The sequence below is a fragment of the Fistularia commersonii genome, chromosome 3 (assembly GCF_037954325.1).
Source record: "Fistularia commersonii isolate RoL2024-O1a breed Wild chromosome 3, RoL_Fcom_v1.0, whole genome shotgun sequence".
Classification (NCBI taxonomy): domain Eukaryota; kingdom Metazoa; phylum Chordata; class Actinopteri; order Syngnathiformes; family Fistulariidae; genus Fistularia; species Fistularia commersonii.
The window spans coordinates 15170390-15194769 of record NC_141286.1 but is presented as its reverse complement, the minus strand read 5'-3'; the positions used below and the strand labels follow the sequence as shown (position 1 = coordinate 15194769).

General features: G+C 39.9%; 1 protein-coding gene across 3 annotated transcripts in view; it reads left to right on the top strand.

The window, feature by feature from the left end:
* The first annotated feature begins 3826 nt into the window (after nt 1–3826).
* large2 (LARGE xylosyl- and glucuronyltransferase 2) overlaps nt 3827–24380 on the top strand; it is a 93038-nt gene continuing 72484 nt past the window's right edge. For 2 of the 3 annotated variants that reach the window (XM_086143781.1, XM_086143783.1), the window contains exon 1: nt 3827–4305. The gene's annotated coding sequence lies outside the window, so the exon portion shown is untranslated. Of the gene's footprint in view, nt 4306–21251; nt 21340–24380 lie in introns of all 3 variants that reach the window. The other variant, XM_086143782.1, reaches the window with a different exon arrangement.

The following is a 24380-nucleotide window of genomic DNA, read 5'->3' as shown; positions in this document are numbered from 1 at the left end:
CACACATCAAAGAGGTCACGTCACAGCCTACAGCATCAGAAGACCTACTTCTGTTCCGCAATTGCACTTGGCAGGCTGAGCCTCAGTGCCATGTTGGATTGTCAGAGAAAAACTCTCCGGAGGTTTCCATTCAGAGGACAAATTTATCAAGCACATCTCCTCAAGGAGCAATTTTTTCTTTTTCTTCTCAGAGGAGCTGATGTTTGGACCAGCAGCTGCACCTTTAAGACACCAAACAATTTCATCGTTCTGCTGATCTGTATGGAGTCAGTAGATGCAAATGGAAAGTTGGCAGAAACCTTTACCTGTGTGAAGGTGTGGGACCCAGCCATCTAGTCCCTTGCCCATCTTATCAAATACTAAATTTGTGTTCAAAACACCAGTAATACTCTATACGTTCATTTGTGACCGACTGATCCCAAATAGCCATAGTCAAAATATCGTCAAAATATTTTCTAGCTCCCCTTTCATAGCAAATAGCAGGTTAGAGAAGGTTATCAATAACTACATGATGGTAAACAGAAAATACAAGTAAATAACCTTATTTCATATTTTGCCAGTGGCTATCAGCCCCGTTGGTATCTTACTTATATCTAAGCTTCTGAGCGTCACATACACACATACACACACACGCACACACACACACACACACATCTCACTTGTATTAGGTTCAGGGAGAGCAGCAGTGGTGATTATTAAACAGTTGTGGGTATTCATTTCTGCAGGTGGAAAAGATATGTCTGGCAAAATGTCCTGTGGCACCGCGCAGTCAGTCTGAGGGAAATTAACAATAATGGGACTCGACAGCTTGAAAGGTTTTCACTTGCTGCCCAAGCAACAGCTATTCTTTCTCAGTAGTTTATTTTTCTCTCAACGGTCTTCCAGTATGAGGCTGATAGCTGAAACCACAAACATGATACGCGTATTGTTGGATCCATTGAACTTTAACATATTTGAATTTCAGCACTTCACTGACACATCACGGAGATATGTTTAAGATCTTTGTTGCACCGCACATCCATTTTTATTCAAATACATATTTTTCTCTAGCTTATTTATTAATTATCAGTAGAATAAGGTGTGGTGAATTTCCCTGATGATAATTGTATCTGGTATTTGAATATTTTTAAGTGTAATAAAAAATTTTTTAAAAATTAAAGAATTTAAAGAACTATTCAATTGACTGTCATCATGACAGGAATTCATCAATCATCACATTTGACTACAGATATCTAAAATTCAAATGTTAAGCAAGATAGGCTGGTATTAGTCATGGTTGATGTAATATAATACAATATAACGTAAACCTATCTGTGTATGTTTACCTGTCGTAACGCTGAGAAGCACCTTATTTGGACTTTAAACTTTAGTCAACTGTGTTTGTTTGACATACAAACTCCAAGTCAGTTGCTTAATTTCTATTCCTGGTTTTATCTAAAAAGCTGGACTCCATCTGTCGATTAATGATTAACCGTCAGGGTAGAGCGGTAAAGTAGGTCTGCCCCGGTCATGTGAATAATTAATGGTGTTGATCACAGAAACATATTTTACAATCTTAAAACAAGTCCTTCCCCCAACCACAAATGAACTGCATGGCAGGTGAAATGCCACATAAATCACAATCTAATCTTAGTGGTCTTACTATATGTGAAACATTTCCAGGTATTTCTAACTCCACTGTAAAGAACCCACAGCAATAAATGATCCTGTATGTCGTAAGTACAATATACTCCTTTCCTTGCAATATACTTACATAGGAAATCAAATTCATCTGATACAAACTTTACATAGTCATTTGGGCTTGTACGAAAATAAAAATGGTGTGACAATGTGTGGACGTGGATAAATGTGTGTAAAACTTGAAATGCCTGCCTTCACACACATCTTGGACCCAACTTTGTAGAAAGGGAACTGTCCATTAGAGTCCAATATACTCTACTGTAATCCATGGAAAACAAAGTGTATGGTTTTTTTTTTTTATTAAATGTATGAAAATAATATAATAAAAGCATATATGTGTTATAAAAAATATTGCAGTGAGAATAAATATTCCAATACAATAAAACAAAAACGTAAATAAGTATAACTACATAACAGGAATATGAGAGAGTGAATCACTTAGCTGTTGATATAAAACTTCATGGGTTTTATTCAAGTACTGGCAAGAAGCCCAGAGAGCACAATGTGGGCCAATCAGTTTTATTCCTAAAAAACACAATCAAAGGATCAGGGGAAGTTTGGAGTAAAATGACTGCTGCTGTTGAACTGCCAGCTGAGGCCCGATGTTAAATCATTGCTGCTTTTCCAAATATCCTTATACATAATATACAATTCATTACAGTGCTACATGATGAGTGAGTGAAGATAAAAGGGTCCAATGTGAATCTTTCAACAGAGAAGTTGCAGACCGACGAATTAGACATATTGACCATTACTAAACAGAGTAATGTGAATTAAGCTCTGATTTTAAAATTAGCTCATGGGAATGTATCATATGCTGAACCAATAAGAGATAAGATAATACTTTATAAGTCCCAATTGGGTAAGTGTGAATGCCACAGCAGCAAAGGGCACAAGGACAACTATCAAAAGGACAATATTAAAAACTTTAATTTACTGTTAATAACAGACTTACTGCTGTAAAAAGACACTTTATAACAGAGCTGATTAAATAGTGACTCGTCGATCAATGACATGGTCATTTGCCCAGCTTTCTGCCATATATGATGGTGGGTTTCATGCAGGTTGGAACATCTGCAATTTATCACACACCTCAATATCTTTCAGTTTTGTGATCTTGCCCACAAGGGAAAGCCCAATTACAGTAAATCTGAAATGTATTAACAGTGCTTCACTTTTTCCACATTTTTTATGTTACAACCTTATTCAAAAATGGACTGAATTCACCCCCCCCAAAAAAAAACATCAAGATACAATACCCTCTAATGACAAAATTATAATTTTTTTAATGCTTGCAAAATAAAAAGAAAGGAAAACTAAGATATCATGTTTGCAGTACATGTGACCTCTCAGTTATGTATTATTTTAAAAATTTGCAAAAACCTCAAGAGAACATTTTGAACATTGTGTATAGGGGGAATTGTGTGTAGAATTATTAGGGGAAATTATTCTAATATATTTTGGAATCAGGCAAAATGAAGCAGGGTTAATACTTTACAAATGCACTGAAAGATGGGTTTTGTGCATCACGGTGATAGGATGTCAATGTTAACAATATTAGGTTGATATTGTTAAACTGCCAAATCATGTGGAGTGTGAAGGGACAAGCCTTCGTTGGGATCACTTTTCTTTTTGAGCACCCTCCAGTTGCATAGTTTATGAAATGTTTCTTTATTTTTTTGATAGTCATCATATATAAATTAAATACATGCATTACAAATATCAATTCTGTAAAAGCATATACGTACGAAGGTGAAACCAATTTTAGATGCTTGGCGTTGAGATAACACAAAAAACAAATCATGCTTTATAGAGTAGTGTCATTATTTGACTCCTTTTCCATCAAAGATAATAACGTTGAAAAAAAAAAGTTTGAAATAACAAAAAATGTAATTTCACAAGTCAAAATCTGAAAAGTTAATAAGCTGCCAAAAAAATGTCATAACAGAGCGAGAGATAGAATTTTCAGACATCATAACACATGTATGTGTGTGTGTGTGTGTGTGTGTGTGTGTGTGTGTGTGTGTGTATGTGTGTGTGTGTGAAAGAGAGGAAAGAGAGAGAGAAAGAGAGAGAGAGGGAGGCCGCCATGTAGGAGCGAGCAGCCACGTGATTGGCGGAGCCTGACCGGGGGCGGGGCTTCGCTGCACACTGCCTGCTTCTTGAAGAGCAGGAACCGACCAGGAGGGATAGTGTGTATTCACCTCCTGGAGGTCGGCTAGTGAACGTACGCCGGAAGGACCAAACAGATTCTGACAGCCCCGGCATCCTCTCCGCTTCCCATCCAGACAGGGAGTTGCTTCCCGGGCGTGAAAACCCCACGCGGAGTCAGCCTCTTCCACCGGACTAAGGCAGCCCCCACGCAGCGCCTCCGCTCCGACTCCTGCGTGTCTGCGTGCATCTCATTGCGAGGGCAGCTTTGCGGAGCTGTTGATGCGAGTTTATACTCACTCATCCCCACACGGACACACCAACTTTCTGGATTGGACGCAAAGCCCTTTGCTCTGCAGAGGATTGGCCCTGACTCCTCGTGGATTTTTTTGAATGGTTTACAATCCCGCTGGATTAGAACGATGAAGAGACTGCCTGCCCGGTGTAAGTGACGTCTTCAGAGTACAGGTTCAGGTCAGTGACCTTAACTTTCCTTAGTGTGCGCGCATGCGTGTGCGAGCGCGCGTGTGCGCGTTCATGTGCACATGTGTGTGTGTGTCAGGTCAATTTGACCTATGTCTTGGGCTCGTTGAGCTGTAATATTACCCACTGAAGCGTGTTCACTAACCCCTTCACAGTTTCTCCACTTTTTAATTTATCAATTAATTTACGCTAGTTATTTTTAAACACATCCATTTCGGCTCAGCAAAGTGCTCCGATTTGAAAGTGCTCCGTCTCGGCTGAACTTTTAAATGCATGACTGCTGACCTAATTCCTGCTGGATGCAAAACAAACCTAAGACCAGGCGAACAGCTGCTGCTGTGAGGAAGAACAACAGAGAGCGCAAATCTTCCGGTGAAAACTGCTGCGCGAGAATAGCAGCATGAATAGAGATGAGTGACCGGATGATGCAGTTGCAAAGTAAAAACATATGTATTAATTATAAGGTTTGACAAAAAAAGAGATGTGATACAAAGTCAAACCTTGTATCCAATGCCGTGTATTTATTCGGGGTAGTTCAACAGAAATAGTCTTTGTAATTCATTCTCACTCAACATCGAGGTTTCCAAGCGTTGCTAGATGTCCAAAGTCAGTGCTAGCTGTGTCTGTTTTCTTAAAATAAACCCCGAGGGGATGGAGAATATTTGACCACCTCCGGCAGCGGGGTGAATATTCTTCTTAAACGTGGGAAGACGTGAACGCGTCCGCGTACCTCCGAGGCTCGTTTGACGGATAAACTGCAATTACTCTTTGCTTTTTGTGCCCGCGTCGCTGCCGGGGTGTGTTTGCAACACAGGCGCCGGAGAGGATGTGTTTTCTAATGAATTGCAGTCAGCCCGGTTTACAGCTACCGATCCGTTTGGACCAGAGGATTGTTTATTGTGCTTATTGAAGGTTGGCAGCAAACATTAATCGACTGTGGCATTTAATCAGTGTACTGTTAGGGCAACACCTAGTTTGCACAAACATGGGGGAAATTAGAAATCAATGTCTTGTCGGTGCATTACCGAAAAGTAGTTTTCGTTTTAGTCTTGTGTGTGTGTGTATGTGTTTGTGTATGATAATCTGAGCGTGTTTATGTGCTACTTTAAATATGACAACAAATGACCTATTTTGTCTTTGCAGTAGAGGCGTTAGAATGGGGGCTATGAATGACATATAAACTTCTCCAAAATTACTCTGCCTTTTTTTGTCATATTTATGGCAGAAAGCTGTACACCCTGTTTCGTCTGTCTTTATCTCAAACAGCCCGCTGTCTAAGCCTCTCCTAGTGTTTCACCCAAACCAGCTGTCACACATGATGTTTGAGCTTCATTGTACACAATCAGATTAAAATCACGCTAAGATACACCAGTATTATGCCCACCTCTGAAAATCACAGACACCATCTTTGGGGCTGGAGAGAGTGTATGACATTTGAGATATACAACTAAAACCAGCCAGCCTGACATGACCACAATCATCTGAAGCAGAAGTAACACTCGGTGGATTCTACGTGATTGGAGACAATTCATAAAACTTTTAACTGCTGGAAAACACATACACACACATACACACACACACACATACACACACAAGGCAGGACATTGTAACATGCCCTCTGTCTTGCCCTTGGATACACTATCTTCATTGAACATGAGCATACTACAGTCTGTGTATTATCAAAATGCCACATTTTTTGTCCAGAAAAAGTTTTTGAATCTCTAAAGGTGAGCAAATCAGGTTACATGTAGAAAATCTGGTAAGGTAATCAACTGTTTTTATTTTAATCTCAGTTTCCGTGTGTGGAATAATATATTGGCAGGGCCCATAATCATATTCTCTTAGCTCTTCTCCTCTGTCACTCTTCACCCCCTACAGTACTCCCTTCACCACTTTGTAATGGAAAAAGAAAAGAAACATTATGCTAATGTTGTTTAAAAATTAATGTTCAATTAGCTATAAAATAGGAAAGTGCTTGTAGATTTCAGACACAAAATTATGATTTACTGTTGAGAGGTTGTTGAATGTGAACATTTGTCTGTCCGTCTGCGGCCAGTAACATTATATGTTCCTGTTTCAACCCTGAATGCTAACCATGAAAAATGGACACATTTTCACACGTGGAATTTTAATACAAAGCCATTATAACTATAGTCTGTCTATTGTTATTCTCATAATAACTATGACCGTTCGGTCTCTGTCCGATATGAATGCAGTGACCAAGCCTGGAAAAGGTGTTTTATGAGGTGAGGTGATGAGACGTCGCAATCTTTTGGGTTTGTTTTCTCAGCAGTTTAGAAGGAGGGGCCACTTTAGAAGTGATCCAATGCTCAGAGGAGGAAGAAGAAGAATAGAAAGAGTGGTGTTTAAAAAAAATAATAAAAAAAAAGTCTTAAATCCCCTGTGTTCTATGCCCTGTGCTGGAATTGGCTATAGTGGTGAACAGCCCCCTCTTTTGGCCACAATAAGCACAATGAGATTGACACATCCACAGGTGGGCTCCGCTGCTCTAAATTCCTCACCACATAAAACATCAATTCTCTTTCGTGGGCTGTTTTTAACACGGTAATAACTTGTCTCATCCTGGGGGGTCAAGAATGCACCAGCCAGAAATACGAAGCCGAAAAGCTAGAATTGTCCTCAACTGAGGACGTCCTGTCACCTCCAAAGAAACCATGCCCAACGAGTACTCTGTGTCTAAATGAGGGTGTTGCCAGGGAATGATGTAATATATAATACATTGCTTCAGTCTTCAACGTGGATTTGACCCATAGTCGAACACAAAGCCTTCAGTAACACGAGGATTTGCGTGTTGTGCCACATGTCGTCATCATCACGGTCACATGTTTGTTGGAAGAAGTCCCGTCAATAAGTGCATGGAAAATTGTCTGAAATACTTTGAATGACGTTGATTGCTTAAGTTGGCTGAACAAAGTCTGAAGTGGTCAAACGCTGATGATGGGTTAGTTGTTGGTTGTGACGATGCTTTTCCACATAACCACGTGTGTCTACCCGAGACCAGCTATCCCTTCAAGAACCTCGCCAATCTCTAGTTTGTTCTCCAAATCCTACTGTCATTTACTTGAGGAACCACGATTTCATGCAGATTTCAGAAAGGCATGTTGTTTGCTGGACGGAGGAAAACAATAAAGCTAAGCAGCTATGTCATAGCCGGCTAGCTAGCTAGCTAGCTAGCTCCTTTGACACGTTTTCTAAGATTACAAATAGATACATTTCCTCATATTGCAGACTAGTTATCAAATTTTGCAATGACGCATTGGAGATTGAAACAAGAGGGAATGATTCTGAATGACATTGTAATTACTTGCTTGCTTACCTGTTGCTATGGTCTACTTGAACTCTGAATTTTCTATTCCCTGTGGGGATGAATAAAGATTATAACTACCGACCTTCCTAGATATTTTTCTTTGATAAGATCATTTCTTTCATTTATTAGATTTTCTTTCTTTTTCCAGTTCGAAATTTACATGGTATACATGCTAACTACTTTGCTTCAATAGAAAGAGTTTGAGAGACTGAAAGTATGTGTTACAGCAGCTTTTATTTATCAAATCCCACCATTACTTTTATTTTGGAGGTTAAGGCCTAAGTAGCATCCGATAGTCACACTATGTTAATCACTGTGCTCTTGTTGTAACAGCTATTACTTTTCTGACACTCCACCCATTCCGCTGGTCCCCTGTATCATTTTTCTATTTGGCATGCTGATGAAATGCAATGGGGATGCATTTATCTAAAAAAAAAATTTGGAAATCGGATCGCTTGATTGCTGGCGTCTCCTTCTTCATCACCGCCCTCATTCTGATGACAGAGGTGAACAGAGAGCTCTTGAGTGCAATGCTTAAATATTCATTACTGGGTCAATGCTGTGCCAAAGCAGAGCCCTGTACAGAGGAGCCCCTGAGTTTTTCACCAGTAGCTGTTGGCTGGCGCTGCCATGACTGACTCTGACGCTTAACCTGAGCAGCAAGTGTAAAAAGTGATTTTTGGAATTGAGAATTACCATTTACATTTGCCCAGAAATCCCTCAAGTGTACGATTGGAAATCCTGATGAGTTGCCGGAGTTTGGCTGCCGGCCACCGCAGAACCATTTCACACTTCACCTCAGGTACTTATGTTAATGCTGCAGTTAGTGGGGTTTGTGCAGGGAAGCGGCGTCGCATGACAGAGCAGCGTCGGCGCATGCAAGCCATGTGAGCAGGTGGAGAAAAACCAAGTCGACTGTCATTTAGGGGCATTTAGAGGAAAAGAAGTCCAACTGAGATAAGATAAGATAAACTTTATTGATCTCCGTAGGGGAAATTCCTTTGTCACCGCAGCGTAACAGTTATAATGTCAAAAAAGAGGAAATAAATATGAGTATAAATAGAAAGGCAGAAGATAGGATATAGCAAGAAAAAATCCACAAAATAGATAGACAGCAGATACAGTAAGTCAGTAAGACAACAGACAACAACAACATCAGGGATGACAATAGGCAACATCAAGGAACAGTGAGGGTGAAAAATACACAATAAGAGATAAACAATATTATAAATAGAGTGACAATAATAAATAGCAACACGTGCGGATAAGCACACTTGTCATGTTGAGGATTGTAAAGATTCCAAAAATGCTGTGATGCCCTCTGTGTGGAACATAATGATAACATAATGACATTGTTATGACGTCATCTGGGTTTCGAGATCTGGAGATAAAAAATGTTGCTATTTAAGATATGTCATTGTCTTAATTGTTTTTATTGTTATTAATAACATGCATCCTACAACAAAATATGTTTTAAGTTTTTGATGTATCACATTTGTGCACCTCCTTACTCAGTTGTCTGCAGGTTACCCATCAACTTTTGACATTAATGGAATTCAATACTGGTGTTCAGTGGTCCAATTCCCCATTATCTACATGTTAATAAGAAACATCTGAACCTCCAACTTACATGATTATGATGAATTGATTAATTTAACAGCTTGCGAGGCTCAGTTAACCAAAGAAAAATCTGTTTTACTGGCATGCTGTCATTGCTACACCAGGGTCCCAATAAAGGTATGGACATGAAACGTTAACTATGTTAACCATGTCATGTATGGTAATGCTATTGCTGCTTTAAATAGCATGCTCGGTAGGAAGTTGGAAACAAGAGGACTCTTCATTTGACCCTTTGTTGGGAAAAAAATGGCTGAAAGAATCTAGTTGTAGTCTTGTAAGTGGTGACCCTATAAGATTCAAAGTCTTTGTGAAATATCAGTCTCAGCCGAGTCTCAGACCAGGCTGAGATGAAAAACTCTTAAAGCTAGTTGTTAGATGTGAGCATGCACGAGATGATTTTTTTTGACAATCTTTTCCACATTTTTTCAAAGTCTTTAGATGTATGGGTGGCATAAACCGGAACCCAATAGCTGCAGCCTATGCCTCAAAGCGTGTGTCAAGCACTGTCAGGACTACAACTTTGCATTTAGTCCGGCATTAGTCTTTTAGGCAATGAATAACCTCAAATATGTTGATATTTCATGTTTTCTCCAGGTGTTTCTCCAGGTTGCATGCTTTGCCAGCTTTGCATTTCCTCCCCACAACTGGCGTTGCCTCCACTGCGCTTGCTGTTCATCGTGATATAAAGCGAGATGACACTACATTGCTGTTTCTTTCTCTCCCACACAGAGGCTACACTTCACTCTCTCTCTCTCTCTCTCTCTCTCTCTCTCACACACACACACACACTCAGAAATTTGGCACCGACCGATGTAACGTGACTCAGTACCAGTATAATTCAGTTAGCAACCTTAAAAATGCCAAGTCTGGTAAACAACGCTTCTATCCTCATCTGACTTTGGTTTTTAAATTAACTGCCACAAGCAAAAAACAGCTCCAGGAGGATCTACATTTCTGATTTGCCACTTTTGTTTTGTTTCTTAGCCCATGATATCCACACCCTCCATGTTGTGCAGCATTTTTAAGGATGATGAAAAGGCTTTGTAGGCTGATTTGAAATATTAAGTACAGTGATTGATTTAGCTTGGTGTTGGCAAATAATTACAGAGCTATTGCTTTAGACACAATTACACTCACCATTATGGATGACCATGGTGATGAGCCTGTGATTTTTCGTGTCTTGTTACCCTGGCAATGGATTGCTAGGAGGGTAATTGACTATTGAGGAAAAAATATGGTGGTCCTAACTGAAAGGATGCATTAGAAATAGAAAAAAAGACAGAGAAGGAAAGAAATGTTGATAGAAATATTTGACTTTATTTATGTAGTTTATTTTGTCCATCAGCCACATTCCTGCTGATTGTCAACTATCACCTGATTTAACTGCAATTTTTTTTTTATTAATTAACTTTTTTTTTTTTTAATGGCTGGGTGATAGCCAGTTAGTATTTCTTAACCAAATGCAGCATGGTTACCCCAAGCTAAAGCAACCTATTGTATTTATCTGCATATAGTCAGCCTTAGTCTTACTCCGTTTTTTTTTTTTTGTTTGTTTGTTTTTTTGGTCAGGTCATCCATCAATGAACCGTTGTGCAGTGACAAAGACGGATTCTAGTTGGCATCACCAGTTTTCACATTTACTAAATAGGGCACAGGAAGTAACTGTTGCAAGTGAAAAGAAAATGGAGCTTAAGCAGCATTTAGATTTCAAAGAAACAATGCAGTGAGTGACCATCTCATCCTCCTTGAAGAAGAATCGAGGATATCAATTTTAAAGGGAACATTTGATAAGTGCTGAACACAAGAACAGGAAATCTGGGTGCAGAGGGAACAGATACTATGTGGACATTCCTCTCATACATGTCAAGTTGAGCATGTCACTGTAAAAGTTGATTATGATGCTGGTGCTTGTTTGTTTGTGAGTAGGTATGTATATATGTATGTTTGTATATGTGTGTGGGGAGCGTAGTATGTGGGTGTGTGCGAGCTTGACGCACTCAAGCATCTACATGCTGTACCATGCCTTTTCATTTTGAGTAGGTGGGCTTGCTATTATTACCACAGAGAGCTTATATAACTCCCAGTTGGCCTCCGTTTTCAATATTCTATTGATTACTTCATAGGAAATGAATAGTTTCGGAGCAGGTTTATAATCCAAAGCTTTTAAGCCGCTATAAACCTGAGGCAGATAAACGCTAAGTCAGAGATCCACTGACCTCAAGCACCTCTGACTTCTCAAAAGCCAAGAATAAAATGCAGCTTACCCACTGCAGTGAGTCCTCAGTGTAGCATAGTTTTCTGGAATGCATGGGTTTTATCACCTTTTAATTACATTTCTTTTTCCATAAAGTCACATTGACTACATTTTAGACTAATATTCAAGTATCCCACATGTGCATCAATATTGCCTATTCATGCTTGGTACCTTATTGCTAAGCTAATTAAGTAAAAAACAAATAACCTTAGACACTGGTGTTAAATGACTATATGAAATAAACTCACATTTCCTCTTAAATCTAATGTGATTCTTTTCTTTTCCACATATTTCCCCCTTCACTCTGAGTGACCTAGAGTGGTGTTTGAAATTACACTTTGGCTCTCGTCTTTAATGAGCCCCTCTTCTCTCTGCTGAAGTGAAAAAGTGGACAGATTTTCAAATGCTTACAATGTACAAGAATATTAATGTAAGTTATTCCACAGAGAACAGACAGAACAGAAGCACCTTTTGTTCAACTTCTCTTCAATATTTCTTCTTAATTATTCACACCAAATCCTTTTTATTGTGTTAAATAGTTTAAAATGTACAATGCAATCATGGTGTTTCTTTCAGATGTGACAAATCATTGTTCTCCGGTTATTCCGGGTTCAGTGTTTAAAAAAAAAAAAAAAGAAAATGAAAATATAAGTGAAATGGAAAAACTCCTTGTGCATTGTATTTTCAATGCTATCAGTCAATTTTTTCAGAATTCTATATAGTGTAAAGAAAGACATTTTTAAAAAGTACAACTTTCAAAGGTTTGTTAAGGTTGAGAAAAGTGTGATTTAACCTGTCAAAAGTCAGGTATGATTTCAAGCATGTGACCAGACAATAATTCATTAAATTTGACTGCATTGCTTTTGTTGACTGAATCTAAACACTTGAATGCCTGCAGGTATTTCATAGCCTTGGAGGAAGGTTGACTGTATGGTAATGGTCAGTCATTATGGGCTGTTAATGAAGCATAATTTAGGAGACAAATTAGTTGCGTAGAGATATAATTTGTTGAAGACGGGGGAGGGATGAATTGAAAGAGCTGGTCTCATGTTGAAATGAGGAAAAAATCTTTTTGGATGGTTTTCGCATTGCAAGCGCAGAGGATGATCAGCGGGGTGGGGAATCTCCCGATGGTTATTAGGTCATAGGTGCCTTTCCCCAACTTCTCCTTGCACTGACTCCGCCCAATCTCGTCCTCCTGTTAATAGCTTCTGCATTAACCCTGCCTGATTGCCAAGTGGGTAATTTCAGATGCATTTACGACCTATGGCCATGCACAACGAGAAATAAATAACGTGTTTGATTAAGCAGAAAGACACATTAACCACCCGCTCCTTCACAGATAGAGTCACACGAAAGCTGCAGGTCTTCTCCTTCATTGAGGTTACCGGCTCTAAATGCTTTAAATGTAACACAGTTTACAGTTTTGATTTTTTTTTTTTCTGGTTTCTTTGTCCTGGATCTCGACACGTCTGCCCTCTCTGCTGTTTGAGTTCAGGTCCCTTTGCCACCCATCGCACTATTGTGCAACAGGATGTTTCACAAATAAAATCAATGCAGCTCATACTTCACACCGTCTCACTGTTACCCCATCCCCCAGCCCACGCATGAGGCTCCACTCGCTTCCCTCCTACTACAATGGAAGTGTTGATACAGTAAACAGCTTCTGTTGAGACACCAGAGGAGTGCAGCAGATTAGCAATACATACATCAAGATAGATGCATACAAATAAATGTGCTTTTTTTTCCTTCCCACCTTTCAGAATGCCAGTAGACATGACAATACTCTGTTGCACTTTTTTCCCTGTGGTCAAGAGATGTACTCTCTCATATCCAGATCAGTGGAAGAATTAGACGACAATGTTGTGATGCACTGCTAAAATTGTATGTCTCCGCCATGCCTATTTTTATTTTACGAGCAAAGACGTATTTCTGGCACGTGTCCAGAGGTCAGCAAGGTTTGTTTCCAGTGAAAATATTTTTACAAGTCATTTGTGAGTCAAAGAGGCTGATATGCTCATTTGCAATGAATAGCAGAGCCGTAATTGCAAAAAATAAAAATCAAGACAAATCATGGTTATATTAAGAAAAAAAAAGAAAATGCAATTTGAAAATATTTGTAAAAAAATGGAAGAAATTATGTTTCGGGCCATGTGGTTTATTGAGGTCAGCACTCTGTCCTTGTATTATGAAGGCTCTAGGTTTGACCTGGTGGTCACACATGGCCTCTTTGCGGGGTTCACATTTTCATCCTATATATTGATACTTCACTTGTTATTGGGTTTGAAATGACGGTGATAGCGGATTTGAGATTCTACCTTTATTTTTTTCATTTTTTCCATCACTTACTTTAGTGCAAGTTGTTTGCAGATGATATTATGCTCTGTAGGGAGAGCAGGGGGAGAAATATCTCAAGAGCTGGAGATATGCTCTGGAAAGGAGAGGAGTGAAGGTTAGCTATAAAAAGACAGTGAACACATGTATGAATTTGAGGGACCCAAGTGAAACGGTGAGGTTTCACAGCATAAAGGTTAAGAAGATGGGGGGATTTTAAGTACTCAGGGTCAACAGTCCAGAGCAGTGGAAAAGAAGTAAAGAAATACATGCAAGCATGTCAGAACAGGTGAGAGACGTGTCAGTCGTAATGTGTGATAAAAGATTATCAACCACAATGAGAGGACAGGTGTACAAGATGGGGGCGTGTTTAGGAATGTTGTTTGGTTTAGAGACAGCGGTATTGAGAAAAAGACAGGAAGCAGCGCTTGGTGTAGCAGACAGGAAGATGTTGAACTTTTTCTTTGGGAGTGAGGATGAGGAATGATTCCATCAGAAGGAAAGCACATGTTAGATGTTTTGGAGATGAAGTCAGGCTTAGGTGGTTTTTACCTGAACAGAGAAGGGATAGTGAAGATCTGGCTGGAAGGATGCTAAGGTTGGAACTCCCAGGTAGGAGAACTGGAGGATTTGTGGATGGAGTGAAGTTAGTTGGCATGCGAAGAGAGCACAGAGGAGAGGGTAGGATGGAGTTAGATAATTTTTTACCTTCTGAAGGGCTGAAGGGAATAGCCAAAAGGAATAAGACTGACTGTAGTGCAAGCGATCCTTGAACTTCATGTTAGGAAAATTATAGTCATGAATCTCTGACTCTTGTAAGCTGTGTTTTCATGCACCACCTTTGATCCACGTCCCATAATCCTGAGTGTAAATGATAAACAAAAAAGAAAAAAAGAAACATCATAAATGAGGGTGTATCAGGTGGTCTGAAAGTGTTTCAACTGAGGGTAGTGCACGTGAAGATGAGCTCAAATGGGATCTCCACATATTGTGGAGAGGGGCAAAGTCCTTTTTGTCGAGCAACTCTGGATGAAATGAAAACAAGAAAGAGGAAAAAAAAAGGATATTTATTGACTCAAATAAATGTTTTCTTTAGAAGGTGGGAAATGTTAGACATGGAATTAACAGCAATTTTGGTGGTCATTTCGAAAAACATTGAACTCTGGTAGTTAGGAAGAAACAACGGAATGGACATCAAAACATGCTGCTAGAATAGAATAGAATAGAACTCTATTAATACTGAAGGAAATTCTTTTGCTAGAAGGCTCTAATATTGTATACATTCACTCGAAACATATTGATTTCATTGCTGTCAGGTTTCTTTATTGCAGAAAGGGGAGGAGTTATGTAGTTTGATGGCCACAGGTAAGATAGACATTCTGTGGTGTGCCTCTGGGGTCTGGTCTACAGCTGAAAGTGTTCTGGTGGGACCCCAAGTCCTCCTAGAGCGTGTTATACTTGTGTTATTTTTGTGCCGTCCACAAATTCCCAGCCCCCCATGTTGTTCGGGAGCTAATTGATTGGAGTTCTTTCTGTGTTTGTGGATTGGGAGAACTGGAGGAGAACTGTGTCAGATTTATGTCAGCCCATACTGAGGATTAAATGTTAACAAGAGGGAATCAAAGTCTGCTCTTAGGACGTTGGATTATCAGGGCTTTTACGGTACGCTTCGACACAATCCCTTCTGATTTTCGTCACGTCGTGAAAACACCTGCTGACGGGCATTTTATTGTTATTTATTCAATTGTGAGCTTCTTTTAAGAGCTTTTTTTGGTGGGGTGATTTTATGACCAATTCACATTATAGAGAATTATGGGCTGTTGGGAGAAAGGCCAAGCACCAAGCCAGCATTGAAATGAAACATTGAAATTCTTGTTTGTCCCAATGAGAGGTTTTATATTTTTCTAACGTTGTTTCACTCGCACCTGTTCGTCTATTTGGCCAAATCAGGCAAAACCTGCCAGGTTTATTTTTACAACGCCTGAGTATTGGCTAATAATGTCAGACAAAAATAAATAAATCTGTGACTATTTTTCCAGGAGCAACCAACAGTTTGTGTTTCCTGTTAAGTGTGTAAAGTGAGTGTGAGAGTTTATGGTTGTCGGTGGAGACTAAAAGCGGCAACAAGGCTGCCGATAAAAAAACTCGATAAAGTTTATATAACTCGCTTCACGCCAAGGCAACACAGAGTGCTGATGTCAAGAATCATTGCGAGCGAGGATCCTCTGAATCTCTGCTGCTGACAGAGCTTTCTGATGTTTCTGTGACAGGCCAGGAAGTGTATTTACCCAGCACAGGTCTAATAGAAAGAAAAGCTACCACGGATATATAATCAGGCTGCTCTTCAACAGATGAAAGATCAGAAATAAAATCTTATTTTGATTGCAGCTGTGGTGCATTATTGTCATTTTCTGCTGATATTGGTATAGGACAATGCTAAATCATGGTGCTTTATCTTTTTCCTTTTCAATGTTAGCTTCAGCTATCCTGGTGTAATAACCATCTCCCAATCCACATTGTAACATGAGATATTTAAACAGAAAGATGTTACACAGAAACATTTGTAAAATATTTCTTTCTAAATACACACTGGTGACATCCACAAAAACGCACTTGAAATCCTGTTATCCAAACAGTACCTGGAAAACAACTTGATGAAAAAGATTAATAATCAATAACACAAAGAAAAGTCCATCCATTTTCCATCCCTGCTTGGCCTACTCCAGCTGATTCCTATCTTCGTCTTCTTCCTGCTCACTAAAACCATTAGAATTGAACAGCTTCGGAATTTCATGGTAATTTCATTGGTCCGATGTGACAAGGCTAAATGTTTTGGCGGCACGAAGCATGTTAGGCCCCCAAAAAAATCAAAAATCAAATTAGCTGCATCATTGTTTAAGCCGTAGTGTTCAAAGCGTGTGAATAAAGAAGTGGCTTCTAGTCCAGATATTACAGTGTATATGTAAATTATGATAAATCCCTTGCACAGTGTTTCTTTCTCGGGTCTTGTTTCCACTCAAAAGCTGTAAAACACCTGAGTGAGATGGCTGGGTTTTACCCGGGTGTTTACCGTGTGTTTACTCAGCTCTGACACACTTGTGATATGAGGGTTATGTGGTACAAATGGAAATGCAAATTGCTTTGTCTCGGCACAAATGGATTGCTGGCTTTATGACAACAGTCCTTGGCAGATTTCACGATCTCGGTCAAATACGGACAGAAGGTGTGTTCAATATCTCGTAGCTCAGTCGTTGTGTGTTCAGGTCAGTGGTCAAAAGTGCGGCAGCCACTGATTGAATCTCAGCGGCAGTACAATAAAACCTGACCTGCGTCCTCCCCCTCTCCGGTTTGCTGTCATATGATGCAGAGTGGAGCGACCTCAGCTCAGTGTAGGAGTCAAACTCTGGTTTGATGGCATCCAGGGAGGATATTGCTGTTTCCATTCTCCTTGTTGGGGAGGAGTTCTCTTAGAAAATAGCTTGCGGGAGTGGCAAGTGGATCAGACTCACCTCAGGTCTGAAAACATGGGAACTCACGCTCCACTGGTGTTTTAAGGAAGTCTGGGATCAAATCAAACACACCTATGAGAGATCAAACCAGGATCGTCCTGGATTGTTCTGGCCATGAAAAATGGTCAGATTGCAGAATCTGTATATAGAGCGAGCGCCTGACAAGGTTCACTTTCAGGGCCCCTGCATTGACAATATGATATTTTCATTGAAATAAATGAGGAGGCTTTTGTTTTCCAGACGCGCTATTGTAAAGATTAAAAAGGTGATTAAAAAGTTGTCTAAAGTGAGGTGATTGAAAAACATGAAGATTGAAGATCAGATAATGTTCATTATTCCACAAATTATTAAATGTAATCTAGTATATAGGACTTTTGCAATAGCAATGTGTTCAATACTCAGAAATAAGGTTCTCACAGTGATGTGACTGTGTTTGCTATGGATTGAAGATTTATTTTGAACAACAGTTCTTACGTTGTCACTGTTGTCATCTGCCGTGGGGATTTCAGCTCTCCGGGAAAATGTAATATAAAGTCGGTCTAAACCTGCCTCTTATGAAAAGTGCGCCAAGATAACTCCTGCCATAGATTGCCGCTATATAAATAAAATGTTATTTAAGATTTAATTGAATTTGTCTTTTTTGAGACCTTGGGTATATTCCACTTGTCCAGCGAGTTGAGTGTTAAGCGTTAATGTCCTGAATCCAACATGCAGCTTCACAATAGGCTCCTCCATTAAGCCCTGAGCTGGGGGAGTAGGCCCTATGTGTGTGTGTGTGTGTGTGTGTGTGTGTTTGTGTGTGTGTGTGTGTGTGTGTGTGTGTGAGAGAGAGAGAGAGAAAGATGTTGGGGACTCCTGCAGGGCTGTGTGAATAGAAGATTAGAGAGGGGAGGTGTCTGGGCAGGGCTGAGGTGTCGTAGCCTCAGGAGGTGTCCAGGGTCTTTTGTCCCTGGTCGTCGGCCTCCTCGTATTCAGATCAGCTGGTGGGTGTCAGTGGGAGAGGCTGAGTGCTGAGCACGGGCTGCTCGAGCCCTGATAGATGCAGGGATATTCCAGTCCCCAATAACTCTCAAAGGTAAGTCATTAAACCCCTACATTTTCATGCTGCTCATCATTTTGTCACTGCTCTATGTTACGCCTGCTCATACAAGCTCATTTAACCTGCAACTCTGGACAAGAACTTCAGGTGAAAGGTATCTATGCTATTTTTTAAAGGAAAGATTGAATAAACTCATGACCTGTTGTGAAGTGAAGTAACTTTTGGATTTTAATTATTCACATTTGGATGGTTTGAAGATCTTTGTAGTGATGAGTGGTTATTGTCAGGTTATTGCTGAAATACTCTGATAATTGAGTGTATTTCTAATGTAAATGGTTTGTTTGTATAGCTGATCATTAGAAAGTGGTAGCAGGGCATCATATAGGATTTTCAACTAAAAAAAGAAGCAGTTCAGGTGTTAAATGTGATGGAAAGAAAGTGTTTGTAGTTTCTTAAATGCGGTTTTGAGAATGATTTTAAGTTGGTAGTTTCCCTGGCTCTTTGTAGGATCTGCCAACTTCTCCGCCATAGAATGGATAAAGTAGGATGTGCAGGTCTGTTACAATTTTATTTTGGTAGTCCAGGGCTGAAAGCATCAGAAACCTCCAAAAGGCTGAAATGTCATGAAGGAAAGTACAAGTTAGAGGGGCAGAATGTTGACTTCTGCGGTGTCAGTCAGATTGGTTTACTTCTAACCGGATACTTTTTTGATATTGTCGCAGAACCAGCACACACGGGGCTTAAAAATCACATTAAAAAATAAAAACTGTGACCACTGTTTGGAGGATTTTCTTTTTGAAGTGAATTTTGCTTCCCGCTTAAAGCATTAACTGAGGCGGCTCGCCAACGTCAGACTCTGACATTTGGTTAAATATTGCTCGTGACTGGAAGTCAACATTGTGCTTTGAGCGACCTCAAAGAAAAGTTCTTTTTGAAGCTTATTGGGTAAATATCTGATCAAGCCTTTCATTTGCTGCAAGCAAGAGCAAAGATCGTGGTAGAACATCAATGAAATGAATCACAGCACTTTTTTTTTTTTTTTGTTCCAAACCCAAACATTGGAATAGCCATCTCCGGGCACTGCTGATGTCATATTTCATCTGACAGGACAGCAGAAACACATATCTGCCCGACAGGTGGTGTAGTATTATACATACCTGTACAGCCACGGAAAATACCACAAAGAACAAGTGGCTGGAGCAGGGAAAACACACGACACAGACCGCTGTTGATGTATCGGTGTGACAGTACTGGAAAATTCGGCGATATTAGTTTTTCACTGAGCTCATTCTACGACAATAGACCTATAATTGATTATGGAGGGAGCCAATGGAACACTGATTCTTGTGCCCGTCTGCTGTAATGGGCCATGTCATGTTGCTCTATTGTCTGTTTTCATGTGGCAGGGGCTGTGTCAGCTCCCAGTGTGCTGTAATGCATGTCTAACCCTGGAAAATGAAGAAAAACAAACGGATTGATGCGTTTACTGGTCAAGTAAATGATTTGACCCGATACACGCTGTTGTGAGGGGTAATGATGGGGGAGTTTTTTTTTTACTTATTTACTCTCCAGAAAGCACCGCTTTTTAAATTAATAACGCATAAGATGGATTTTGACATGTGTGTCAGACTGTGACCTCATACTGAAGCTCCTTTGTTTATTTAATCAACATAAGTAAGATTGGTTGGTGCTGTTCCATCAGCATTATCCCTTATGAATGTGTACTTTCAACAGTTAGACAGGTTTATTTTGCTATTTTTAAATTTGTTATTGTAATTTTGATTTATTTAATGGTAATTATGGTAATTTCAAATGTGTAAAAACTATTCTGTATTGTGCATGAGGCTTCCAGTTCCCCTTTATCTCCAGTCACTAGAACGTACACATTTTTTTTCTTGTCTTTAATTTAACATAGAAGCGATGAATAGATTTAATTTTATTTTGAATCTTTTCTGCAGATGCATTGGCAAACAACACACAATTTTGTTATATGAATATGGTACTAAATAGATATAAAAATATACTAGCATATTGTGCAGGAGGAAAAAATGCAAATGCAAAGGAGAAAACATTAAAGAAAAAAGGGTTATAATGAATGATCCCTGATCCTCTTGGCTCTTCCCCATAGTCCCCACATCAAATACCTTGTGTGCTTTCTCCCTTTGCTATTTCATTAATTTTCCTTTTAGGTGTCTCTCCCAACCCTAACATGCGTAGCGTTCACCCACATGCACACATCAACATGTGTGCACAGTGTAATGAGAAAAACTAATAATATACACAGTTGTGTTTGTTTTTTGTGTTCACCTAGTTGGCACATTCATGCACATTGCATGTACTTGACAATGAAAAGTGTCGAAGAAGACAAAGTATTGATTCGTCATGTTGCACCATTTATTTGCAGTTGGGGTTGTTACTCATGGTCAGATAGTCATGGTCAATTCTTAGATCAAACGTGTGTGTGTGTGTGTGTGTGTTTCAACACTGTAAAAATCTTGTTTGAAAATTGTTGATTCAGATATTCTTTTTGTTTGTAATATTCAGAGCATTTACCCCCTGGCAGATATAACTTTTATTTTTTGACTATTTATCTATATATGCATGATTATTTCCAAGTTATTTGTTCTGTAAAACTGACGTCAAAGTGTGAGTTCAGATGTCGTATTTCATAAAAGTCAAAACTTGTCTGTGGAAGCTGTGTGTATTTTCCAATGCTAAGGATTAGAGTTCTTCTTCAATGTTCGGTTTAGTGTCTGAGTCATACTTCTATGCTGGACCTTGTCATCCTCTCTGTCTGTAACTGTCTCATCTCTGCTTGTCAGTCTGACGGCAGCTGAACTCTGCTCCCTGCAGGGCTTCATCGTCATTTTCTGACTGATGGGTCCTCTCCGCCGTGACAGCTGACGACAGCAGGCGCGCTGAGAAGCGCCCTTTTGTGCCGGTGCGTGTTTCTTTCCTTTTCTCTTGCCGTTGGAAGCTTGCCAGCACCGATGCATGGATAGTTTGGATCACCTGCAGTGGGAGTCTGTGATGCAAAATGTTTTGAATAAATGCTCTTTTTGATTATTTTCAGGTTTTGTTGGAAAGAGTGGGATATAGTTTGTTAAGTCCGTTTGTCAGACTGACGAATGGCAATAGTTTGTTACTTATTTTCATTCAAACTATGTAAAATCTGTAAAACAAAGAGACTGTGCCTTTTAAAAGGTGTATTTCTCTGTATTATTCTGATTGCATGATCCCTGGGTGCTGGATCCACAGTTGGCCAACTTTTGATGAAGGCCAGGGCTTACACTGGACCAAGAGTTCAATGGCTGCCAGTGACTTCTGTATATTCTGGAAAGTGCTTGAGGGATAATTTTTTGACAAAGAAAGCTTGCCTATTTTGGTTATATTCATTATATTGTACTATAGATCCATCCGTTATCTAACACTTATCCTGCACTTGGGGTCATGTGAATGCTGGAGCCTATCACAGACACATTGTGCAAGAAGTGGATTACACCAATTCATTTAAGGGCCACATATAGAGACATACAACCAGAGCGATTTATTCATTTATTAATTTATTTTATTAACCTTGTGCATGTATTTGGACTGTGGGAGGGAACTCGAGAATCAGAGGAATCCCACGTAGACTCGGGTAGAACATGTAAACTCATGGGAATTGGGGCAGAAGCTCTAACCCCTGCGACACCAAAGTGTATATCTTCTTCTCTCAGCTCTGCCTCCTGTTATTTTGTCATTGTCACTGTTTCTAGACCATACGGCATCGCTGGTCTCCCCACTGTCTTGTACACCGGTCAATATTCTGGCTGATAGTCTTCTAATGGATAGTACACAGGTTTCTCCACCCATTTCAGCCAGCTTGGATCCATTTATTTTCGTCTTTTCCACACTCTCCGTTGCTCTGGACTGTTGACTCTTAGTACCTTTTTTTAGCACTATAAGGTGCACCTTCAATGAATGGCCTATCGAAAAAAAATGTTCATATATAAGGCGCACCGCATTATAAGGCGCATATAATAGAAGCTACAGTAGTGGCTGGGGTTGCGTTATGCATCCACTAAATGGAGCTGCGTGAAAAGGAATGTCTACAAAACAGTCAGATAAGTCAGTGAAACTCTATTAATAGAATTCAAACCAACGTTCTGACAACTCCGTTCCCTGACAAAACAAGTCAGTGCATTCACAATAAGAACTGTACATACCAGTAGCTCTTACTGGTATTTGCGCTGCCTTTATCCAAACAATGTTCTTTCAACTCGGTTTGTTGCAGTTCAAAACGTTTCATAAAACGAAAGCACCAAGAAGGACCGCCTCCAAATTCATTGATGTTGATATTGCAAGCTAGCGCTGTTGCCTTTGAATAGTAACCGTAGAGACGCTTGTACTTGCTGCTCTCTGTTCAACAACTCACTGTTCAAGTTTGTCCTTTAACTGTAGCCATCTCGCTTTGTTCCTTCGGAAACTCTGTTTGGTCTTCTTTACTTGGTCATCTTATTGCTTCCTCCACTTCCACACCATTGATTTGTTAATGTTGAATCCTCTCTCTGCTGCTGTATTCCCGTGTTCCACTGCATGACTGATCGGCTTGAGTTTAAACTCTGCATTGTAAGTGTGTCTCTTGAAAGGGTCTTTATACACACACAAGTGGTGTAGGACTGGAATTCCCCCTTTACCGTTTTTTACTGCTGCTACTTCGGTGATGCGCGCACACACACACACACACACACACACACATACACACTCACACACAAATGGAAATGAAAATGCACGCTTCGTGCAGTCACATATCCCATCATGCACCATGAACTACTTCATCTACAGGAGAAAATGGAATCAGCGGCTTGTTTCCCGTAGTTGCTAGACCTCTTGTGGCTCAATATTGATCCATATATAAGGCGCATTGGATTATAAGGTGCGCTGTCGGTTTTTGAGAAGATTAAAGGCTTTTAGGTACGCCTTATAGTGCGGAAAATATGTTACTTGAGGTCTCAACATCTTGATCTCCACTCTTTCACTCATATACTGCATATTCTTCGATAGTCTTGCTGTGACTAACCTTCATTCCTCCCCTTTACAGCGCATGCCTCCACCTCTCAAGATTTTCTTAACATGTTCTCTGCTCTCACAGCAGATCACAATGTTTTCTGCAAAACTCATGGCCCATGGAGATTCCTGTCTAACCTCATTTATCATCTGTCTGCCTGTCCACCATGACCGCAAACAAGAAGGGGCTCAGAGCTGATCTCTGATGAAGCCCCACTGTCACCTAGAACTTCTCGGTTACACCTACAGCACACCTCACTACTGTCTCACACTTTCCACTACTCTTTCCCGTTTCTTCATTGTATGGCTCATCAACTTTATCATTCTATAGTTATCGCAATTCTGCACCTCCCTCTTAAAAATGGGCACAATCACACTTCTCCACTCCTCAGATATCTTCTCACTCTCTAAGATCATGTTGAATAATCTAGCCAGAAATTGTACCGCTGCTTCACCTAGACACTTCCATACCTCCACAGGTTTATTATCAGGACCAACTGCCCTTCCACTCTTCATCCTCTTCAGTGCCGGCCTCGATTCACTTTTACTAATCTATTGTAGACCTACTTTGTGGTCTACAATAGTAATGTCTTCCACCATTTCCTCTTTCATTTTCCTTATTAATCAACTCTTCAAAGTACTCTCTCCATGGTCCCATCACTCTTCTAGCATATTTTCAATACATTTCCCTCTCCATCCTTAATCACCCTGACCTACTGTACAGTAGTACTGTAGTACTGTACATCTCTCTCTGTCTTGCCAACCGATATAAGTCATTTTCTCCCCCCTTAATGTCCAATCAAGCATACAAGTCATCGTACGCCCTTTGTTTTGCCTCGTCTACCTCTATCTATAGCTTACGTTGCATCTCCCTGTACTCCTGTCTGTTCTCTTCAATCCCATCAGTGTCCCACTTCTTCTTTGCTAACAGCT